Here is a 23389-nt window from a genome sequence, read left to right on the forward strand (position 1 = left end):
CTATTATGGCCTTCATAGAAGCAACAGGAGATTGTTGCATCCATCTAGAACCCTCAGAACTACAGTGCTATGATGTCACTCACTTCCACAGGCCTTGCAGAGTGTAAACAACAACAACCCAGCTTTGTTGTGTATGTAACCATAGGGATTTGTGATGTCACTGTTACGCCGAGCGCTCCGGGTCCCCGCTCCTCCCCGGAGCGCTCGCTACACTCCTCTCACTGCAGCGCCCCGGTCGGTTCCACGGACCCGGGGCGCTGCGATACCGCCGCTGGCCGGGATGCGATTCGCGATGCGGGTAGCGCCCGCTCGCGATGCGCACCCCGGCTCCCGTACCTGACTCGCTCTCCGTCAGTTCTGTCCCGGCGCGCGCGGCCCCGCTCCCTAGGGCGCGCGCGCGCCGGGTCTTTGCGATTTAAAGGGCCACTGCGCCGCTGATTGGCGCAGTGGTTCCAATTAGTGTTTACACCTGTGCACTTCCCTATATCACCTCACTTCCCCTTCACTCCCTCGCCGGATCTTGTTGCCTTAGTGCCAGTGAAAGCGTTTCCTTGTGTGTTCCTAGCCTGTGTTCCAGACCTCCTGCCGTTGCCCCTGACTACGATCCTTGCTGCCTGCCCCGACCTTCTGCTACGTCCGACCTTGCTTCTGTCTACTCCCTTGTACCGCGCCTATCTTCAGCAGCCAGAGAGGTTGAGCCGTTGCTAGGGGATACGACCTGGTCACTACCGCCGCAGCAAGACCATCCCGCTTTGCGGCGGGCTCTGGTGAAAACCAGTAGTGACTTAGAACCGATCCTCTAGCACGGTCCACGCCAATCCCTCTCTGGCACAGAGGATCCACTACCTGCCAGCCGGCACCGTGACAGTAGATCCGGCCATGGATCCCGCTGAAGTTCCTCTGCCAGTTGTCGCTGACCTCACCACGGTGGTCGCCCAGCAGTCACAACAGATTGCGCAACAAGGCCAACAGCTGTCTCAACTGACTGTTATGCTACAACAGTTACTACCACAGCTCCAGCAACCATCTCCTCCGCCAGCTCCTGTACCTCCCCCGCAGCGAGTGGCCGCTTCTGGACTACGACTATCCTTGCCGGATAAATTTGATGGGGACTCTAAGTTTTGCCGTGGCTTCCTTTCCCAATGTTCATTACACTTGGAGATGATGTCGGACCAGTTCCCCACTGAAAGGTCTAAGGTGGCTTTCGTAGTCAGCCTGCTGTCTGGAAAAGCCCTGGCTTGGGCCACACCGCTCTGGGACCGCAATGACCCCGTCACTGCCTCTGTACACTCCTTCTTCTCGGAAATTCGAAGTGTCTTTGAGGAACCTGCCCGAGCCTCTTCTGCTGAGACTGCCCTGTTGAACCTGGTCCAGGGTAATTCTTCCGTTGGCGAGTATGCCGTACAATTCCGTACTCTTGCTTCTGAATTATCCTGGAACAATGAGGCCCTCTGCGCGACCTTTAAAAAAGGCCTATCCAGCAACATTAAAGATGTTCTGGCCGCACGAGAAATGCCTGCTAATCTTCATGAACTTATTCACCTAGCCACTCGCATTGACATGCGTTTTTCCGAAAGGCGTCAGGAGCTCCGCCAAGATATGGACTCTGTTCGCACGAGGCGTTTCTTCTCCTCGGCTCCTCTCTCCTCTGGTTCCCTGCAATCTGTTCCTGTGCCTCCCGCCGTGGAGGCTATGCAGGTCGACCGGTCTCGCCTGACATCTCAAGAGAGGACACGACGCCGCATGGAGAACCTCTGCCTGTACTGTGCTAGTACCGAACACTTCCTGAGGGATTGTCCTATCCGTCCTCCCCGCCTGGAAAGACGTACCCTGACTCCGCACAAAGGTGAGACAATCCTTGATGTCCACTCTGCTTCTCCACGTCTTACTGTGCCTGTGCGGATGTCTGCCTCTGCCTTCTCCTTCTCTTCTGTGGCCTTCTTGGACTCTGGATCTGCAGGAAATTTTATTTTGGCCTCTCTCGTCAACAGGTTCAACATCCCAGTGACCAGTCTCACCAGACCCCTTTACATCAATTGTATAAACAATGAAAGATTGGACTGTTCCATACGTTTCCGCACGGAGCCCCTTCTAATGAGCATCGGATCTCATCACGAGAGGATCGAACTTTTGGTCCTCCCCAATTGCACCTCGGAAATTCTCCTTGGACTTCCCTGGCTTCAACTTCATTCCCCAACCCTGGATTGGTCCACTGGGGAGATCAAGAGTTGGGGGCCCTCTTGTTCCAAGGACTGTCTAAAACCGGTTCCCAGTAACCCTTGCCGTAACTCTCTGCTTCCTCCAGTAACCGGTCTCCCTAAGGCCTATATGGACTTCGCGGATGTTTTCTGCAAAAAACAAGCGGAGACTCTACCTCCTCACAGGCCTTATGATTGTCCTATCGACCTCCTCCCGGGCACTACTCCACCCCGGGGCAGAATTTATCCTCTCTCTGCCCCAGAGACTCTTGCCATGTCTGAATACGTCCAGGAGAATCTAAAAAAGGGCTTTATCCGTAAATCCTCCTCTCCTGCCGGAGCCGGATTTTTCTTTGTGTCCAAAAAAGATGGCTCTCTACGTCCTTGCATTGACTACCGCGGACTTAATAAAATCACGGTTAAGAACCGCTACCCCTTACCCCTCATCTCTGAACTCTTTGATCGCCTCCAAGGTGCCCACATCTTTACTAAATTGGACTTAAGAGGCGCCTATAACCTCATCCGCATCAGAGAGGGGGATGAGTGGAAAACAGCATTTAACACCAGAGATGGACACTTTGAGTATCTGGTCATGCCCTTTGGCCTGTGCAACGCCCCTGCTGTCTTCCAAGACTTTGTTAATGAAATTTTTCGTGATCTGTTATACTCCTGTGTTGTTGTATATCTTGATGATATCCTAATTTTTTCGGCCAATCTAGAAGAACACCGCCAGCATGTCCGTATGGTTCTTCAGAGACTTCGTGACAATCAACTCTATGCTAAAATTGAGAAATGTCTGTTTGAATGCCAATCTCTTCCTTTTCTAGGATACTTGGTCTCTGGCCAGGGACTACAAATGGATCCAGATAAACTCTCTGCCGTCTTAGATTGGCCACGCCCCTCCGGACTCCGTGCCATCCAACGTTTTTTGGGGTTCGCCAATTATTACAGGCAATTTATTCCACATTTTTCTACCATTGTGGCTCCTATTGTGGCTTTAACCAAAAAAAATGCCGATCCCAAGTCTTGGCCTCCTCAAGCGGAAGACGCCTTTAAACGACTCAAGTCTGCCTTCTCTTCGGCTCCCGTGCTCTCCAGACCTGACCCATCTAAACCCTTCCTATTGGAGGTTGATGCCTCCTCAGTGGGAGCTGGAGCTGTCCTTCTACAAAAAAACTCTTCCGGGCATGCTGTTACTTGTGGGTTTTTTTCTAGGACCTTCTCTCCGGCGGAGAGGAACTACTCCATCGGGGATCGAGAGCTTCTAGCCATTAAATTAGCACTTGAGGAATGGAGGCATCTGCTGGAGGGATCAAGATTTCCAGTTATTATTTACACCGATCACAAGAACCTCTCATACCTCGAGTCTGCCCAACGGCTGAATCCTCGTCAGGCCAGGTGGTCTCTGTTCTTTGCCCGATTTAATTTTGAAATTCACTTTCGGCCTGCTGATAAGAACATTAGGGCCGATGCTCTCTCTCGTTCCTCAGATGCTTCTGAAATTGAACTCTCTCCTCAACACATCATTCCTCCTGACTGCCTGATTTCCACTTCTCCAGCCTCCATCAGGCAAACTCCTCCAGGAAAGACCTTTGTTTCTCCACGCCAACGCCTCGGAATCCTCAAATGGGGTCACTCCTCCCATCTCGCAGGTCATGCGGGCATCAAGAAATCTGTGCAACTCATCTCTCGCTTCTATTGGTGGCCGACTCTAGAGACTGATGTGGTGGACTTTGTGCGAGCCTGCACTATCTGTGCCCGGGATAAGACTCCTCGCCAGAAGCCCGCTGGTTTTCTTCTTCCTCTGCCTGTTCCCGAACAACCTTGGTCTCTGATTGGTATGGATTTTATTACTGACTTACCCCCATCCCATGGCAACACTGTTATTTGGGTGGTCGTTGATCGATTCTCCAAAATGGCACATTTCATCCCTCTTCCTGGTCTTCCTTCAGCGCCTCAGTTGGCTAAACAATTTTTTGTACACATTTTTCGTCTTCACGGGTTGCCTACGCAGATCGTCTCGGATAGAGGCGTCCAATTTGTGTCTAAATTCTGGAGGGCTCTCTGTAAACAACTCAAGATTAAATTAAATTTTTCTTCTGCATACCATCCTCAATCCAATGGACAAGTAGAAAGAATTAACCAGATCTTGGGTGACTATTTACGACATTTTGTTTCCTCCCGCCAGGATGACTGGGCAGATCTTCTACCTTGGGCCGAATTCTCGTATAATTTCAGAATCTCTGAATCTTCCTCCAAATCCCCGTTTTTCGTGGTGTACGGCCGTCACCCTCTTCCCCCCCTCCCTACCCCCTTGCCCTCTGGTCTGCCCGCTGTGGATGAAATTTCTCGTGATCTTTCCATCATATGGAGAGAGACCCAAAATTCTCTCTTACAGGCTTCTTCACGCATGAAGAGATTCGCGGATAAGAAAAGAAGAGCTCCTCCCATTTTTTCCCCTGGAGACAAGGTATGGCTCTCCGCCAAATATGTCCGCTTCCGTGTCCCTAGCTATAAGTTGGGACCACGCTATCTTGGTCCTTTCAAGATTTTGCGCCAGATTAATCCTGTCTCTTACAAACTTCTTCTTCCTCCTTCTCTTCGTATTCCTAATGCCTTTCATGTTTCTCTTCTTAAACCACTTATCATTAACCGTTTCTCTCCCAAATCTGTTCCCCCCACTCCTGTCTCCGGCTCCTCGGACATCTTCTCCGTCAAAGGAATTTTAGCATCTAAAAAGGTCAGAGGGAAAACCTTCTTTTTAGTGGATTGGGAGGGTTGTGGTCCTGAAGAGAGGTCCTGGGAACCTGAGGACAATATCCTGGACAAAAGTCTGGTCCTCAGGTTCTCAGGCTCCAAGAAGAGGGGGAGACCCAAGGGGGGGGGTACTGTTACGCCGAGCGCTCCGGGTCCCCGCTCCTCCCCGGAGCGCTCGCTACACTCCTCTCACTGCAGCGCCCCGGTCGGTTCCACGGACCCGGGGCGCTGCGATACCGCCGCTGGCCGGGATGCGATTCGCGATGCGGGTAGCGCCCGCTCGCGATGCGCACCCCGGCTCCCGTACCTGACTCGCTCTCCGTCAGTTCTGTCCCGGCGCGCGCGGCCCCGCTCCCTAGGGCGCGCGCGCGCCGGGTCTTTGCGATTTAAAGGGCCACTGCGCCGCTGATTGGCGCAGTGGTTCCAATTAGTGTTTACACCTGTGCACTTCCCTATATCACCTCACTTCCCCTTCACTCCCTCGCCGGATCTTGTTGCCTTAGTGCCAGTGAAAGCGTTTCCTTGTGTGTTCCTAGCCTGTGTTCCAGACCTCCTGCCGTTGCCCCTGACTACGATCCTTGCTGCCTGCCCCGACCTTCTGCTACGTCCGACCTTGCTTCTGTCTACTCCCTTGTACCGCGCCTATCTTCAGCAGCCAGAGAGGTTGAGCCGTTGCTAGGGGATACGACCTGGTCACTACCGCCGCAGCAAGACCATCCCGCTTTGCGGCGGGCTCTGGTGAAAACCAGTAGTGACTTAGAACCGATCCTCTAGCACGGTCCACGCCAATCCCTCTCTGGCACAGAGGATCCACTACCTGCCAGCCGGCATCGTGACAGTCACCTAGAACCTTCACAGCAGCGACAGCTTTATGAGGAGCATCAGCACTGCTCTGCCTGAGCAGAACCATCACCGCCATAGGTTGTCAAATAACCCGGGTTTAACCCACACAGGTAAGTCCAATGGGGTGCAGGCATGTCCTCTATGCTTACAGCTTCCCGTGGGTGTTGGTTTGATACCGTTTGGGGACAGCCAAGGAGGCATCTGCAGGCAACAAAGGTAGGTGTGTGCTTGTGTGTGTGTTTCCTATGCAGATCCTAAGCCCAGTGTCACATGCAAGTAGGAGGAGTAAGAAGGGTTCCTGGCAAATCCGGGTTATGGATTGCATTTAAAAAGGCCCCGTGGGAGTGCAATGGGCCCCTGTCTTGCTGCTTAGCAATAATGGTATGGGTTTAGGTTCTGCTGTGTGTACTGGTGGTTGACTGCCCCCCAGCCCAGAGTGTGCATGGAAAATTGTCTGGCAGCCTCCCTGACAGCAAGCAGTGATAGTGCCCATGAAGGGGACCTTGTTGGGCCCGCCCCTTTCACGGTTATCGCTTCTCGGCCTTTTGGCTAAGATCAAGTGTAGTATCTGTTCTTATCAGTATACTTACCTGGCAGGGGAGATACCATGATCGCTACGGTCTGAAGAACTCCAAGCATTGTGGTAGAGATTTTGCGTAGTACGATTGCAGTACTTTTCGTTCTTAATAGAACCGCATTTCTCTAGAGCATACCACCTGAAGATCGTCTCCTGCCTGCCTCGGAACATCTGAAGAAGGAGAAGATCTTGAAGACTGCAGCTCCGGAAGAAGCCGACGAAGAACCTGGAAGAAGGGAATCGGCGGTGAATTCCGGAACAGCGGCGAAGAGGAAGGCGGCGCAGAATCTTTTCGAAGAAACTCGCTGCCTCTGGAGAAGGATTTGCATAGCTCCTCCCACCGGGACCGGATCTGCATAGCTCCTCCCACCCGGGAAAGAAGACTTTGCGAAGCCTCTCTCCACAAGCAAGCAAGGAAGCGGAAAAGAGCCTGCTGGAAGAAGCCATGGCCTCAACCAGCAAGTCCACCCAGGAGGCTGCAGGGCAAGGCCTGGAGGTCCAGCCCCAACCACAGCAAGCTTCAACCTCCACCACGGCAAGGCAGAAGGGCGGCAGAATTCCTAACCTGGAAGCTCCAACCCTGGAGCCCTGGATGAGGCAGACTGTTGCCTTGAAGCTCAAGCCCGTGGACGGAAGGGTGCCGGACATGTCCCACGACGTGTTCTGCAAGAAGATGCTGGCGGATCAAGGCTTCCCCACGGCTGACACCCTGGGAATAGCAACCTTCTTTTCGGGAATCTTCTACATCACCTTTGCCACCATTGGGACCTGTAGAAGATACTGGGAGGTGGTGAAAGCGGCGAGTCCCGAATCCCCTTTCTCTCGCTTTGTGGGCAACTGCCTTATTCAAAGAGAGGAGAGGCGGGTGACGGTCTCAATGCGGAACCCACACACCCCAGGCACGGACATCTCGACCTTCCTGAAGCGCTTCTGCACCGTGGTGAGGGAGCCCACCCGCATCCTGAACTCACTCGGATACTGGACCTGCAAGTGGTCTGTGGTCGTCAGACTCAACAAGAACCCTGCTTCTCCAGACGGACTACAGCACCTGCCAACGACATTTTCCTTGGGCAACTCCACAGGACTTATCTTCTACCCGGACATGCCGCAGACCTGCAGGAGATGTGGCAAGATGGGCCACGAGGGCAAGGACTGTACGGAGGATGCCTGCAGGTATTGCCGTGTGACAGGTCACACGACCAAGGACTGCCCCAAGAGCAAGACCTGCAACCTCTGCGGACTGGCAGCCCACAGCTACAAGGACTGCCCCCAGAGGGAGAGAACATGGGCATCTGTGGCAGCGAGAGCACCGAAGCCAGCCCCAGCTCCGGAGCCAACACCACGGATGGCCAAGCCGACCAAGGAGGGTAAGAAGGCGAAAGCCACCACCCCTGCCCCGTCCCGCCCCTCCCCTGCACCTCCCGCCCCATCCCCTGCCCCTCCCGCCCCATCTCCTGCCCCATCCCGCCCCACCCCTGCCCCATCCCGTCCCACCCCTGCCCCATCCCGTCCCACCCCTGCCCCTCCTGCCCCATCCCGTCCCACCCCTGCCCCTCCTGCCCCATCCCGTCCCACCCCCACCCCTCCTGCCCCATCCCGCCCCACCCCTGCCCCCCGTACCCCACCCCGGCCCACCCCTGCCCCCCGTACCCCACCCCGGCCCACCCCTGCCCCGTCCTCCCCTGCCCGGCCCACCCCTGCCCCGTCCTCCCCTGCCCGGCCCACCCCTGCCCCGTCCTCCCCTGCCCGGGCACTCTCTCCTGCCCCCCGCCCCACCCAGCCTCCTTTCTCTCCTGGCCCAGCAGCACCTAACCCCCCTCCAGCTGCTGGTGCCCGCCCTTCGGAGGACTTTCCTGTGCTTCCTCCCCCAGGTACCATACAGAGGAAGAGGAAAGGAAGGGACAACGTATCAGAAGAGTCCCACAAAAGAAAGATAATCGAGACCTGCGAAACCCCTCAAGCTTCAGATGAGGAGGAGGAGATGGAGCAGGTCTGCGAGAGCCCTGAGGCTTCAGAAGGAGAGGAGGTGATGGAGCAGGCCCAAGTGGAGCAGGTCCAAGCAGAGCCAGTCCAAGCTCAATCTATGGAGGAGCTGCTGCAGGACCCAGAGGTTAAGAAAATCCTGGACACTCCGTCCAACACGGTCTACGACGAGTTCTTGGAAGGGCGCTACGAGAAGCCACACGAGCCGACAGGCGCCAGAGAAGAGGACCCGTCCGACCAGACTGGTAACTAGTATCAGAACTAACCTCTCTTTTTTATTCCCATGGCTGATCTCAACATCTTCTGCATTAATGTGAGGAGTATTAGAGCTTGGTTTAGATTCCAGACTGTTCTTACGTTCTTAGATTCCCAGAGGTGTGATGTTTACATGTTGCAGGAATGTGCTTTGTCTGCTTCTAGGTCTTACAACCATCTGGCCAGGCAGTGGCCTCACGGCCCTTCCTACTGGTCTGGTGGGGGCGACAATAGGTCTGCGGGGGTGGCCATCCTGATCAGGGGAGGTAACTTTGCACTTGATTCCGTCCGGGAGCTCGTCTGTGGCAGACTTCTTGTCGCAGACGGTTCCTGGGCGGGTGAGCCCGTGCGGCTCATCAACGTGTACGCCTCCCCTGAGAGGGATGTCCGACTGGAGGTTCTCCAGGCCCTGCGGGCTGAACTCGCCACCACTAGGGCAGTAGTGTTGGGTGGTGACTTCAACTGCCCCATTGAGGTGGACGGGCGCAGTTCTGGCACATCCGCCAACCTGGACGTGACGTCTAAACTGCTGATTGAGATGGTGACGGAGGCATCCTTGCAGGACGTTGTCGGGTCCATCGGGAACGGCTCCGTAAACTATACCTGGAGCCGCCCCGATGGCTCGCTCCGTTCTCGGATAGACTTCATCTTCACTTCGAGAGCAGTCAGAAAGGTGTCGTACTCTATGGTCCCCTGCTTCTTCTCTGACCACAGGGCCATTCGATTCCGGGGGACTCTGGGCCATGGATTCCCACCTGGCCCAGGCTCCTGGAAGTTGAATTGTGCCCTGTTGGAGCAGAGGGAGGTCATGGAGGAACTTAGGGATGCGTACCTTGTATGGCGAAATGACAAATGTCTGTTCAAGTGCATCAGCGACTGGTGGGAATATGTTAAAGTCGAATTCCGTTGTTTCTTTCAGGCAAAAGGCAGACAACAGGCGTGTGCGAAGAAGTGGGACTTGAGGAAACTGCAGCGCGAGCTGCGGTCCCTGCAGGACCTGCTCCAGTGTGGCTGGGACGTCAGGGAGGAGCTGGAGGAGACCAAAAAGAGCTTGAAAAGGCACTTTGAGGAGGAATCCAAGCGAATCGTCTTTCGTTCCAAGGTGGAGAACCTGGAGAAGGGTGAGAAATGTAACTCTTTCTTTTTCAGGAAGCTCCATGCCGGCCACACGCCCCTGACTGAGCTACGAGATGAGACCGGACACATGAGGAGCGGCAAGGAGGAAGTGATGGGGGTCGTCCACGACTTCTACAGCAACCTCTACGCCCCCAAGTCATCCGACCCCGAAGCCGCCGAGAGGTTCCTGTCAGGTGTCACTAACGTTGTTGATCCCGCAGGTGCGGCGGCTATGGACGATCCCTTGACGGTGGGGGAGCTGCTCTCTGCCGCTAAATCCTTTAAGCCCGGCAGGACCCCGGGCAGTGACGGTCTCCCGGCCGAGCTCTACGTAGCGCTGGGTGACCTGACCTGTCCGGACCTGTTGGAGGTGTACGAGGAGATGGTGGTGGGGGGCAGAATGCCTCCGTCGTTGAGGGAAGGGATGATCACGATCTTGTATAAGCGGAAGGGGGAGAGATGTGACCTGAAAAACTGGCGTCCCATCTCTCTCCTGAACGTGGACTACAAGATCCTCGCCAAGGTGCTGGCCAACAGGCTGAAACCTGTCATGGGGCAGATCGTCCATCCGGACCAGACCTGCAGCATTCCTGGCCGCAGGATTGCCGACAGCCTTGCCCTTGTGAGAGACACGGTCCATTACATCCAGGACCGCGGGGGCCGCGCCGCCCTGGTCAGCTTAGATCAGGAGAAGGCGTTCGACCGTGTCTCCCACGCATTCATGGACAGGGTTTTGCGCAGGCTGGGTCTGGGGAAGATGTTTTGCTCTTTTGTTAACGTTATGTATTTTGACATTTACAGCACGGTGTTGGTGAACGGCTGGAAGACTGACCCCTTTTCCATTCTTTCAGGGGTTAGACAAGGCTGCCCTCTTTCACCTCTCCTTTTTGTTTGTGTTATAGAGCTCTTCGCTGAGACTATCCGGCAGAGTGGAGAGATCAGAGGGATCACCGCACCAGGACCAGATCGCCACGAGGTCAAGTGCTCGCTCTACATGGACGACGTGACCGTCTTCTGCGCTGACCAGCGTTCGGTGACTGCACTCGTCCAGACCTGCGAGGACTTCGGCAGAGCTTCGGGGGCAAAAGTCAACTGCGGGAAGTCGGAGGCCATGCTCTTCGGGGAGTGGCACCTGGCTTCTTCCGCCCCCTTCCCCTTTACTATTAAGCCGGACTTCATTCAAATTCTTGGAGTCTGGTTCGGGAAGGAAGGAGCGGCCCTTAAGTCTTGGCAAGACCGACTAGGAAGGATAAACTCAAAGATCGGACTGTGGAGCTCCAGAAAGCTCACGATGGAAGGCAAGGCACTTGTCCTGCGGAGTGAAGTTTTGCCTGTGCTCCAATATACCGCACAGGCCTGGCCTCCCCATACCACCGTTTGCAAGGCCATCACCCGGACAGTATTTGGCTTCGTCTGGGGCAAAATGGACAGAGTCAAGAGGACCGTGATGTACAAGGAACCCCGCAAGGGTGGGAAGGGAATACCCGACATCCCCGCTCTGCTGAGGGCCTCCTTTGCATGTGTCACGGTGCAGCGGACTCTTGTAGAAAAGACTGGCTCAGCGGGCAGGTCCATGTCTCGCTTGCTTCTCATGCCCCTCTGGAGACAGCTGGGCTGGGACAAGTGGGACAGCTCCATCCCTTACAACTGGAACACTCCCTGGTTCTATGGGGATGTTGTCCGGTTTGTGAGGGAGCACCAGCTGGAAGGACTGAAACCAGACCTATGGAAGCCAAAGACAATCCACAAGCTCATCCGAGCTAAGGACTCGACCGAGCTGGTTCCGGGACTCCCCGCAGCCACTGCAGAGACAGTTTGGAACAATGTGGCCTCAAAGCGGCTTACCAATGGACACAAGGACTTGTCGTGGATGGCCGTCATGGGAGGTCTCTCTCTCAGGTCATTCATGCATGCCCGCAACCTGTGCAAGACCCGGTACTGCCCCCGTTGCCCCTACGTGGAGGAAACATCTTTCCACGTGTTTTGGCAGTGCCCCTTTGCACAGGGTCTGTTGGACGCCCTAGAACAGGAACTCAGAGACTCAGTGCCCAGGAGCTGCCTATCGTACCATTCGGTGCTTTACGGCCTGTTCCCTGGGACCCACGACGTGGAGGCCATCCAGGAGGCCTGGCGCCTTATGAACTGTTTTAAGGACGCAGTGTGGCTCTCCAGGAACCGCCTCGTGATCAACAGGGAAAACATGTCCGTCCGGGACTGCCGCAGGTTCATCAAGAACCTGCTTAGAGACTATTCCATCTTGGACAGCTCGGCCGTTGATGAGGAAGAAGAGGAGTGAAGACCCCTCTCCTTCTCCCATGTCTCCCTGAAGATACAGCCCAACAGTTTGGCCCTGTGATCCGCCCCCTCCCTACCCCCACATAGTCGCCCACACCCCTACCCCGATCACAGATTGTATTATTTGGTTTTTGTTTGATCTCTTGTGCTTTTCTATTGCAGGATTGAGCTGAATGTTAGAGTAGCATGGTGTGCGATGTATAGCTTAGGGAACCTTTGCTGTGTATTGTACTATCATGCTTTGTGTGACTGTAATTTATTGTACGACTTGTAATGACTGAACGGAAAATAAAGCTCTTTCAATCAAAAATCTGTTCTTATCAGTTTAATATCTGATACGTCCCCTATCTGGGGACCATATATTAAATGGATTTTTGAGAACGGGGGCCGATTTCGAAGCTTGCTTCCGTCGCCCTATGCATTGACCCGATATGGCAGTATCTTCGGGTACAGTGCACCACCCCCTTACAGGGTTAAAAAGAAAGATTCCTACTTTCATTGCTACCTGCTTGCTGGCTAGCCAGCTAGCCAGCCCTGTGGGCCTTGCTGCTGCTGCTGCTGCAGCCAAAAAACAAAAGGTGGTGCTGCTGCTGCTTCTGCTTCTGCTTGTGTCTGGCCGCTGTTGGAGCGTCCAGGCACAGGACTTCTGCTGCTGCTGACTAAATGGCCTCCTTAATTGGATCATTTGAGTAGCCAGCACACCTGTGCAGGTAGGGCATGACATGATAGGCAGCTGCCTTGATAGCGGGTGGGTGCTGAATGTTCCTAATTGACAAAATAAGATTAATGCTTATGAAGAAATATAAAATCTCATCCCTTCCCCAATATCGCGCCACACCCCTACCCCTTAATTCCCTGGTTGAACTTGATGGACATATGTCTTTTTTCGACCGTACTAACTATGTAACTATGTAACATAACATGGGGGGGGGGGTCTCCTGGCTGTTCACACAGGTGTGTCATTGCTGTACATTGACCATGCATTGCTTCTGTGGTATTGCAAAGGCAAAGACAAATGCTTCCAGCCATCCATTGCACTAATGGATTGGTCATCAGCTGGCTGTCTATGTCCCGCATCAATATAGACCAAAGTACAGAGGGTTAGGCTATGCTATTGTGCACCTACCTGATGCATCAGAAGGTGCGAGGCCCTTGCTAAATTCTGTGCACAGACTTTGAGATCTATGCTTTAGACTGTATCTAAACCTGCTCCAACATGGACTGACATTCTGGCCTACTTTCAGCCGATGCGACTTGTCTGTCGCTGAACAGTCGCTTTTTATGTATTCAGCACCTATGTATAATGTTGTAAAAATGCTCTAGAAGCTAAAGTCGCAGAAATGTCACACATATTTGGCCTGCAACTTTCTGTGCGACAAATTCAGACAGGAAAAATCAGTATAAATCCTTAGAAAATTATCCCCCAGTGTCTCCATCTGCTGGCGGTATTGAATAAGCATTGCTGCACTGATGGGGTATGCATTAGACGAAAAAAAAGAAGAAAAAGAAGAATAATACGCCCAGAAAAGAGGCGAAAAGGAGAAAAACGTAAAAAAACGTGAAAAAAAAGTAAGAGGAAGAGAAGGGAAAAAAAGGTGGAAATGGGTTTAAAAGTGATTTCGGCGGAGAAATATATATATATATATATATATATATATATATATATATATATATATACGCGCACACACACACATATATATAAACGTATTCTCCGTTGAGATATTGCAGCCGCTGCTGTGTCCAGGCCCAGGAGCCTTAGCACTGTGCTGTGATGTCACTCAATACCACTGACATCACTAGGTGTAAACAACATCTCTCCTTTGCTGTGTATGTGACTATGGAGCTGTTTGGTGATGTCGTCTATTATGGCCTTCATAGAAGCAACAGGAGATTGTTGCATCCATCTAGAACCCTCAGAACTACAGTGCTATGATGTCACTCACTTCCACAGGCCTTGCAGAGTGTAAACAACAACAACCCAGCTTTGTTGTGTATGTAACCATAGGGATTTGTGATGTCACCTAGAACCTTCACAGCAGCGACAGCTTTATGAGGAGCATCAGCACTGCTCTGCCTGAGCAGAACCATCACCGCCATAGGTTGTCAAATAACCCGGGTTTAACCCACACAGGTAAGTCCAATGGGGTGCAGGCATGTCCTCTATGCTTACAGCTTCCCGTGGGTGTTGGTTTGATACCGTTTGGGGACAGCCAAGGAGGCATCTGCAGGCAACAAAGGTAGGTGTGTGCTTGTGTGTGTGTTTCCTATGCAGATCCTAAGCCCAGTGTCACATGCAAGTAGGAGGAGTAAGAAGGGTTCCTGGCAAATCCGGGTTATGGATTGCATTTAAAAAGGCCCCGTGGGAGTGCAATGGGCCCCTGTCTTGCTGCTTAGCAATAATGGTATGGGTTTAGGTTCTGCTGTGTGTACTGGTGGTTGACTGCCCCCCAGCCCAGAGTGTGCATGGAAAATTGTCTGGCAGCCTCCCTGACAGCAAGCAGTGATAGTGCCCATGAAGGGGACCTTGTTGGGCCCGCCCCTTTCACGGTTATCGCTTCTCGGCCTTTTGGCTAAGATCAAGTGTAGTATCTGTTCTTATCAGTTTAATATCTGATACGTCCCCTATCTGGGGACCATATATTAAATGGATTTTTGAGAACGGGGGCCGATTTCGAAGCTTGCTTCCGTCGCCCTATGCATTGACCCGATATGGCAGTATCTTCGGGTACAGTGCACCACCCCCTTACAGGGTTAAAAAGAAAGATTCCTACTTTCATTGCTACCTGCTTGCTGGCTAGCCAGCTAGCCAGCCCTGTGGGCCTTGCTGCTGCTGCTGCTGCAGCCAAAAAACAAAAGGTGGTGCTGCTGCTGCTTCTGCTTCTGCTTGTGTCTGGCCGCTGTTGGAGCGTCCAGGCACAGGACTTCTGCTGCTGCTGACTAAATGGCCTCCTTAATTGGATCATTTGAGTAGCCAGCACACCTGTGCAGGTAGGGCATGACATGATAGGCAGCTGCCTTGATAGCGGGTGGGTGCTGAATGTTCCTAATTGACAAAATAAGATTAATGCTTATGAAGAAATATAAAATCTCATCCCTTCCCCAATATCGCGCCACACCCCTACCCCTTAATTCCCTGGTTGAACTTGATGGACATATGTCTTTTTTCGACCGTACTAACTATGTAACTATGTAACATAACATGGGGGGGGGGGTCTCCTGGCTGTTCACACAGGTGTGTCATTGCTGTACATTGACCATGCATTGCTTCTGTGGTATTGCAAAGGCAAAGACAAATGCTTCCAGCCATCCATTGCACTAATGGATTGGTCATCAGCTGGCTGTCTATGTCCCGCATCAATATAGACCAAAGTACAGAGGGTTAGGCTATGCTATTGTGCACCTACCTGATGCATCAGAAGGTGCGAGGCCCTTGCTAAATTCTGTGCACAGACTTTGAGATCTATGCTTTAGACTGTATCTAAACCTGCTCCAACATGGACTGACATTCTGGCCTACTTTCAGCCGATGCGACTTGTCTGTCGCTGAACAGTCGCTTTTTATGTATTCAGCACCTATGTATAATGTTGTAAAAATGCTCTAGAAGCTAAAGTCGCAGAAATGTCACACATATTTGGCCTGCAACTTTCTGTGCGACAAATTCAGACAGGAAAAATCAGTATAAATCCTTAGAAAATTATCCCCCAGTGTCTCCATCTGCTGGCGGTATTGAATAAGCATTGCTGCACTGATGGGGTATGCATTAGACGAAAAAAAAGAAGAAAAAGAAGAATAATACGCCCAGAAAAGAGGCGAAAAGGAGAAAAACGTAAAAAAACGTGAAAAAAAAGTAAGAGGAAGAGAAGGGAAAAAAAGGTGGAAATGGGTTTAAAAGTGATTTCGGCGGAGAAATATATATATATATATATATATATATACGCGCACACACACACATATATATAAACGTATTCTCCGTTGAGATATTGCAGCCGCTGCTGTGTCCAGGCCCAGGAGCCTTAGCACTGTGCTGTGATGTCACTCAATACCACTGACATCACTAGGTGTAAACAACATCTCTCCTTTGCTGTGTATGTGACTATGGAGCTGTTTGGTGATGTCGTCTATTATGGCCTTCATAGAAGCAACAGCAGGAGATTGTTGCATCCATCTAGAACCCTCAGAACTACAGTGCTATGATGTCACTCACTTCCACAGGCCTTGCAGAGTGTAAACAACAACAACCCAGCTTTGTTGTGTATGTAACCATAGGGATTTGTGATGTCACCTAGAACCTTCACAGCAGCGACAGCTTTATGAGGAGCATCAGCACTGCTCTGCCTGAGCAGAACCATCACCGCCATAGGTTGTCAAATAACCCGGGTTTAACCCACACAGGTAAGTCCAATGGGGTGCAGGCATGTCCTCTATGCTTACAGCTTCCCGTGGGTGTTGGTTTGATACCGTTTGGGGACAGCCAAGGAGGCATCTGCAGGCAACAAAGGTAGGTGTGTGCTTGTGTGTGTGTTTCCTATGCAGATCCTAAGCCCAGTGTCACATGCAAGTAGGAGGAGTAAGAAGGGTTCCTGGCAAATCCGGGTTATGGATTGCATTTAAAAAGGCCCCGTGGGAGTGCAATGGGCCCCTGTCTTGCTGCTTAGCAATAATGGTATGGGTTTAGGTTCTGCTGTGTGTACTGGTGGTTGACTGCCCCCCAGCCCAGAGTGTGCATGGAAAATTGTCTGGCAGCCTCCCTGACAGCAAGCAGTGATAGTGCCCATGAAGGGGACCTTGTTGGGCCCGCCCCTTTCACGGTTATCGCTTCTCGGCCTTTTGGCTAAGATCAAGTGTAGTATCTGTTCTTATCAGTTTAATATCTGATACGTCCCCTATCTGGGGACCATATATTAAATGGATTTTTGAGAACGGGGGCCGATTTCGAAGCTTGCTTCCGTCGCCCTATGCATTGACCCGATATGGCAGTATCTTCGGGTACAGTGCACCACCCCCTTACAGGGTTAAAAAGAAAGATTCCTACTTTCATTGCTACCTGCTTGCTGGCTAGCCAGCTAGCCAGCCCTGTGGGCCTTGCTGCTGCTGCTGCTGCAGCCAAAAAACAAAAGGTGGTGCTGCTGCTGCTTCTGCTTCTGCTTGTGTCTGGCCGCTGTTGGAGCGTCCAGGCACAGGACTTCTGCTGCTGCTGACTAAATGGCCTCCTTAATTGGATCATTTGAGTAGCCAGCACACCTGTGCAGGTAGGGCATGACATGATAGGCAGCTGCCTTGATAGCGGGTGGGTGCTGAATGTTCCTAATTGACAAAATAAGATTAATGCTTATGAAGAAATATAAAATCTCATCCCTTCCCCAATATCGCGCCACACCCCTACCCCTTAATTCCCTGGTTGAACTTGATGGACATATGTCTTTTTTCGACCGTACTAACTATGTAACTATGTAACATAACATGGGGGGGGGGGGGTCTCCTGGCTGTTCACACAGGTGTGTCATTGCTGTACATTGACCATGCATTGCTTCTGTGGTATTGCAAAGGCAAAGACAAATGCTTCCAGCCATCCATTGCACTAATGGATTGGTCATCAGCTGGCTGTCTATGTCCCGCATCAATATAGACCAAAGTACAGAGGGTTAGGCTATGCTATTGTGCACCTACCTGATGCATCAGAAGGTGCGAGGCCCTTGCTAAATTCTGTGCACAGACTTTGAGATCTATGCTTTAGACTGTATCTAAACCTGCTCCAACATGGACTGACATTCTGGCCTACTTTCAGCCGATGCGACTTGTCTGTCGCTGAACAGTCGCTTTTTATGTATTCAGCACCTATGTATAATGTTGTAAAAATGCTCTAGAAGCTAAAGTCGCAGAAATGTCACACATATTTGGCCTGCAACTTTCTGTGTGACAAATTCAGACAGGAAAAATCAGTATAAATCCTTAGAAAATTATCCCCCAGTGTCTCCATCTGCTGGCGGTATTGAATAAGCATTGCTGCACTGATGGGGTATGCATTAGACGAAAAAAAAGAAGAAAAAGAAGAATAATACGCCCAGAAAAGAGGCGAAAAGGAGAAAAACGTAAAAAAACGTGAAAAAAAAGTAAGAGGAAGAGAAGGGAAAAAAAGGTGGAAATGGGTTTAAAAGTGATTTCGGCGGAGAAATATATATATATATATATATATATATATATATATATATATATATACGCGCACACACACACATATATATAAACGTATTCTCCGTTGAGATATTGCAGCCGCTGCTGTGTCCAGGCCCAGGAGCCTTAGCACTGTGCTGTGATGTCACTCAATACCACTGACATCACTAGGTGTAAACAACATCTCTCCTTTGCTGTGTATGTGACTATGGAGCTGTTTGGTGATGTCGTCTATTATGGCCTTCATAGAAGCAACAGGAGATTGTTGCATCCATCTAGAACCCTCAGAACTACAGTGCTATGATGTCACTCACTTCCACAGGCCTTGCAGAGTGTAAACAACAACAACCCAGCTTTGTTGTGTATGTAACCATAGGGATTTGTGATGTCACCTAGAACCTTCACAGCAGCGACAGCTTTATGAGGAGCATCAGCACTGCTCTGCCTGAGCAGAACCATCACCGCCATAGGTTGTCAAATAACCCGGGTTTAACCCACACAGGTAAGTCCAATGGGGTGCAGGCATGTCCTCTATGCTTACAGCTTCCCGTGGGTGTTGGTTTGATACCGTTTGGGGACAGCCAAGGAGGCATCTGCAGGCAACAAAGGTAGGTGTGTGCTTGTGTGTGTGTTTCCTATGCAGATCCTAAGCCCAGTGTCACATGCAAGTAGGAGGAGTAAGAAGGGTTCCTGGCAAATCCGGGTTATGGATTACATTTAAAAAGGCCCCGTGGGAGTGCAATGGGCCCCTGTCTTGCTGCTTAGCAATAATGGTATGGGTTTAGGTTCTGCTGTGTGTACTGGTGGTTGACTGCCCCCCAGCCCAGAGTGTGCATGGAAAATTGTCTGGCAGCCTCCCTGACAGCAAGCAGTGATAGTGCCCATGAAGGGGACCTTGTTGGGCCCGCCCCTTTCACGGTTATCGCTTCTCGGCCTTTTGGCTAAGATCAAGTGTAGTATCTGTTCTTATCAGTTTAATATCTGATACGTCCCCTATCTGGGGACCATATATTAAATGGATTTTTGAGAACGGGGGCCGATTTCGAAGCTTGCTTCCGTCGCCCTATGCATTGACCCGATATGGCAGTATCTTCGGGTACAGTGCACCACCCCCTTACAGGGTTAAAAAGAAAGATTCCTACTTTCATTGCTACCTGCTTGCTGGCTAGCCAGCTAGCCAGCCCTGTGGGCCTTGCTGCTGCTGCTGCTGCAGCCAAAAAACAAAAGGTGGTGCTGCTGCTGCTTCTGCTTCTGCTTCTGCTTGTGTCTGGCCGCTGTTGGAGCGTCCAGGCACAGGACTTCTGCTGCTGCTGACTAAATGGCCTCCTTAATTGGATCATTTGAGTAGCCAGCACACCTGTGCAGGTAGGGCATGACATGATAGGCAGCTGCCTTGATAGCGGGTGGGTGCTGAATGTTCCTAATTGACAAAATAAGATTAATGCTTATGAAGAAATATAAAATCTCATCCCTTCCCCAATATCGCGCCACACCCCTACCCCTTAATTCCCTGGTTGAACTTGATGGACATATGTCTTTTTTCGACCGTACTAACTATGTAACTATGTAACATAACATGGGGGGGGGGGGGTCTCCTGGCTGTTCACACAGGTGTGTCATTGCTGTACATTGACCATGCATTGCTTCTGTGGTATTGCAAAGGCAAAGACAAATGCTTCCAGCCATCCATTGCACTAATGGATTGGTCATCAGCTGGCTGTCTATGTCCCGCATCAATATAGACCAAAGTACAGAGGGTTAGGCTATGCTATTGTGCACCTACCTGATGCATCAGAAGGTGCGAGGCCCTTGCTAAATTCTGTGCACAGACTTTGAGATCTATGCTTTAGACTGTATCTAAACCTGCTCCAACATGGACTGACATTCTGGCCTACTTTCAGCCGATGCGACTTGTCTGTCGCTGAACAGTCGCTTTTTATGTATTCAGCACCTATGTATAATGTTGTAAAAATGCTCTAGAAGCTAAAGTCGCAGAAATGTCACACATATTTGGCCTGCAACTTTCTGTGCGACAAATTCAGACAGGAAAAATCAGTATAAATCCTTAGAAAATTATCCCCCAGTGTCTCCATCTGCTGGCGGTATTGAATAAGCATTGCTGCACTGATGGGGTATGCATTAGACGAAAAAAAAGAAGAAAAAGAAGAATAATACGCCCAGAAAAGAGGCGAAAAGGAGAAAAACGTAAAAAAACGTGAAAAAAAAGTAAGAGGAAGAGAAGGGAAAAAAAGGTGGAAATGGGTTTAAAAGTGATTTCGGCGGAGAAATATATATATATATATATATATATATATATATATATATACGCGCACACACACACATATATATAAACGTATTCTCCGTTGAGATATTGCAGCCGCTGCTGTGTCCAGGCCCAGGAGCCTTAGCACTGTGCTGTGATGTCACTCAATACCACTGACATCACTAGGTGTAAACAACATCTCTCCTTTGCTGTGTATGTGACTATGGAGCTGTTTGGTGATGTCGTCTATTATGGCCTTCATAGAAGCAACAGGAGATTGTTGCATCCATCTAGAACCCTCAGAACTACAGTGCTATGATGTCACTCACTTCCACAGGCCTTGCAGAGTGTAAACAACAACAACCCAGCTTTGTTGTGTATGTAACCATAGGGATTTGTGATGTCACCTAGAACCTTCACAGCAGCGACAGCTTTATGAGGAGCATCAGCACTGCTCTGCCTGAGCAGAACCATCACCGCCATAGGTTGTCAAATAACCCGGGTTTAACCCACACAGGTAAGTCCAATGGGGTGCAGGCATGTCCTCTATGCTTACAGCTTCCCGTGGGTGTTGGTTTGATACCGTTTGGGGACAGCCAAGGAGGCATCTGCAGGCAACAAAGGTAGGTGTGTGCTTGTGTGTGTGTTTCCTATGCAGATCCTAAGCCCAGTGTCACATGCAAGTAGGAGGAGTAAGAAGGGTTCCTGGCAAATCCGGGTTATGGATTGCATTTAAAAAGGCCCCGTGGGAGTGCAATGGGCCCCTGTCTTGCTGCTTAGCAATAATGGTATGGGTTTAGGTTCTGCTGTGTGTACTGGTGGTTGACTGCCCCCCAGCCCAGAGTGTGCATGGAAAATTGTCTGGCAGCCTCCCTGACAGCAAGCAGTGATAGTGCCCATGAAGGGGACCTTGTTGGGCCCGCCCCTTTCACGGTTATCGCTTCTCGGCCTTTTGGCTAAGATCAAGTGTAGTATCTGTTCTTATCAGTTTAATATCTGATACGTCCCCTATCTGGGGACCATATATTAAATGGATTTTTGAGAACGGGGGCCGATTTCGAAGCTTGCTTCCGTCGCCCTATGCATTGACCCGATATGGCAGTATCTTCGGGTACAGTGCACCACCCCCTTACAGGGTTAAAAAGAAAGATTCCTACTTTCATTGCTACCTGCTTGCTGGCTAGCCAGCTAGCCAGCCCTGTGGGCCTTGCTGCTGCTGCTGCTGCAGCCAAAAAACAAAAGGTGGTGCTGCTGCTGCTTCTGCTTCTGCTTGTGTCTGGCCGCTGTTGGAGCGTCCAGGCACAGGACTTCTGCTGCTGCTGACTAAATGGCCTCCTTAATTGGATCATTTGAGTAGCCAGCACACCTGTGCAGGTAGGGCATGACATGATAGGCAGCTGCCTTGATAGCGGGTGGGTGCTGAATGTTCCTAATTGACAAAATAAGATTAATGCTTATGAAGAAATATAAAATCTCATCCCTTCCCCAATATCGCGCCACACCCCTACCCCTTAATTCCCTGGTTGAACTTGATGGACATATGTCTTTTTTCGACCGTACTAACTATGTAACTATGTAACATAACATGGGGGGGGGGGGGTCTCCTGGCTGTTCACACAGGTGTGTCATTGCTGTACATTGACCATGCATTGCTTCTGTGGTATTGCAAAGGCAAAGACAAATGCTTCCAGCCATCCATTGCACTAATGGATTGGTCATCAGCTGGCTGTCTATGTCCCGCATCAATATAGACCAAAGTACAGAGGGTTAGGCTATGCTATTGTGCACCTACCTGATGCATCAGAAGGTGCGAGGCCCTTGCTAAATTCTGTGCACAGACTTTGAGATCTATGCTTTAGACTGTATCTAAACCTGCTCCAACATGGACTGACATTCTGGCCTACTTTCAGCCGATGCGACTTGTCTGTCGCTGAACAGTCGCTTTTTATGTATTCAGCACCTATGTATAATGTTGTAAAAATGCTCTAGAAGCTAAAGTCGCAGAAATGTCACACATATTTGGCCTGCAACTTTCTGTGCGACAAATTCAGACAGGAAAAATCAGTATAAATCCTTAGAAAATTATCCCCCAGTGTCTCCATCTGCTGGCGGTATTGAATAAGCATTGCTGCACTGATGGGGTATGCATTAGACGAAAAAAAAGAAGAAAAAGAAGAATAATACGCCCAGAAAAGAGGCGAAAAGGAGAAAAACGTAAAAAAACGTGAAAAAAAAGTAAGAGGAAGAGAAGGGAAAAAAAGGTGGAAATGGGTTTAAAAGTGATTTCGGCGGAGAAATATATATATATATATATATATATATATATATATATATATATATATACGCGCACACACACACATATATATAAACGTATTCTCCGTTGAGATATTGCAGCCGCTGCTGTGTCCAGGCCCAGGAGCCTTAGCACTGTGCTGTGATGTCACTCAATACCACTGACATCACTAGGTGTAAACAACATCTCTCCTTTGCTGTGTATGTGACTATGGAGCTGTTTGGTGATGTCGTCTATTATGGCCTTCATAGAAGCAACAGGAGATTGTTGCATCCATCTAGAACCCTCAGAACTACAGTGCTATGATGTCACTCACTTCCACAGGCCTTGCAGAGTGTAAACAACAACAACCCAGCTTTGTTGTGTATGTAACCATAGGGATTTGTGATGTCACCTAAACCTTCACAGCAGCGACAGCTTTATGAGGAGCATCAGCACTGCTCTGCCTGAGCAGAACCATCACCGCCATAGGTTGTCAAATAACCCGGGTTTAACCCACACAGGTAAGTCCAATGGGGTGCAGGCATGTCCTCTATGCTTACAGCTTCCCGTGGGTGTTGGTTTGATACCGTTTGGGGACAGCCAAGGAGGCATCTGCAGGCAACAAAGGTAGGTGTGTGCTTGTGTGTGTGTTTCCTATG

General features: G+C 50.7%; 4 non-coding genes and 2 pseudogenes across 4 annotated transcripts; all 6 read left to right on the top strand.

Annotated features, from left to right (window-relative positions):
* Positions 1–6327: 6327 nt before the first annotated feature.
* On the top strand, positions 6328–6496 carry LOC130340327 (U2 spliceosomal RNA; annotated as a pseudogene).
* Positions 6497–12314: 5818 nt separating this feature from the next.
* Positions 12315–12487, top strand: LOC130340320 (U2 spliceosomal RNA; annotated as a pseudogene).
* A 2087-nt stretch (positions 12488–14574) lies between these two features.
* LOC130340302 (U2 spliceosomal RNA) lies at positions 14575–14765 on the top strand. The gene has a single exon (XR_008880451.1). It is a non-coding gene; the product is annotated as a U2 spliceosomal RNA (small nuclear RNA).
* A 2070-nt stretch (positions 14766–16835) lies between these two features.
* Positions 16836–17026, top strand: LOC130340303 (U2 spliceosomal RNA). The gene has a single exon (XR_008880452.1). It is a non-coding gene; the product is annotated as a U2 spliceosomal RNA (small nuclear RNA).
* Positions 17027–19113: 2087 nt separating this feature from the next.
* Positions 19114–19304, top strand: LOC130340304 (U2 spliceosomal RNA). Its single transcript, XR_008880453.1, has one exon. It is a non-coding gene; the product is annotated as a U2 spliceosomal RNA (small nuclear RNA).
* A 2087-nt stretch (positions 19305–21391) lies between these two features.
* LOC130340305 (U2 spliceosomal RNA) lies at positions 21392–21582 on the top strand. The gene has a single exon (XR_008880454.1). It is a non-coding gene; the product is annotated as a U2 spliceosomal RNA (small nuclear RNA).
* The last annotated feature ends 1807 nt before the right edge of the window (positions 21583–23389 follow it).

The sequence above is a fragment of the Hyla sarda genome, unplaced genomic scaffold, assembly GCF_029499605.1.
Source record: "Hyla sarda isolate aHylSar1 unplaced genomic scaffold, aHylSar1.hap1 scaffold_588, whole genome shotgun sequence".
Taxonomy (NCBI): domain Eukaryota; kingdom Metazoa; phylum Chordata; class Amphibia; order Anura; family Hylidae; genus Hyla; species Hyla sarda.